This window comes from Thunnus albacares, chromosome 8, assembly GCF_914725855.1.
Source record: "Thunnus albacares chromosome 8, fThuAlb1.1, whole genome shotgun sequence".
NCBI lineage: Eukaryota > Metazoa > Chordata > Actinopteri > Scombriformes > Scombridae > Thunnus > Thunnus albacares.
This window is the reverse complement of record NC_058113.1, coordinates 13320629-13321612: the sequence shown is the minus strand read 5'-3', so window position 1 is coordinate 13321612 and position 984 is coordinate 13320629.

The following is a 984-nucleotide window of genomic DNA, read 5'->3' as shown; positions in this document are numbered from 1 at the left end:
TATAAACTTTTCAGAGCCATATTCCAAACAGGTAATGAGTGTTTGATTCTAAAAACATATTTTCAGTGGAATATCCTTTTAAACTTCAATTTGTCACTTCTTATATACCAGTGAAAGTTCTTATAGGTGACTACACCTGAGAGCAATGCAAGAATTTCATTTTGGCATGTGTGGTAAATCTATTCAGAATTCTGTGCTGTCACATTGAGAGATTCAGGTGAGTGTGCTCTTACAGTTAGATGTGTGTTGCTGTCTTTGAACAAAAAGCAGTCACATAAATAGACCACTTCTCTATTTAGAGAAGAACCTGTAAAATCTGATATTGATTACTGATATGGCAGGTACAGTATGGGTCAAACATAAAATTGCATACCTAGACCTATGGACATGTATGGACATGGACGTGGACATTAATAAACCCGTTTTAAGAAAAGTCATGAGTTGAGAGATGTAGGGATTTTATTCTAGCAGAGTTACATGCATTTGAAAACACCAGGGGGGTAAAAATGGCAGTTCTAGTGTGAACACTGCATGATGTCATCACTTAATAGAGATAGAAATGAGAATTTGAAGTGTGAGAAAAATTAAACATTAAAAGAGAAAGGATGGAAACTGTGGCAGTACAAATGTTACATGAGAAACAGACCAAGAGAAAACGAAAGAAAAATGGCTTTAATTATCATAATGTAAACTCAGCCAGTTTTTAAATCCAAATGTGACCATGTGAAATTGATGCAGTGTTATAATTAATAAATAATTGTTCTACAGCCACATTTTAAAAGATGATTATTCTTGTAAATTCTTGAAAGTTATTGTTGTTCTGGCGGTTGTGTATATCTTGCTAATGCAAGGAGAATACCAAATAGGGATAGCATATTATCCTTGTTAAAGGCCTCCATGTTTCTCAGAAACCTTAATCATAATGTATTTATGTATGTGTGACAATAAGCGTTGATTATTTATGAATGGGTAACACAGATACTT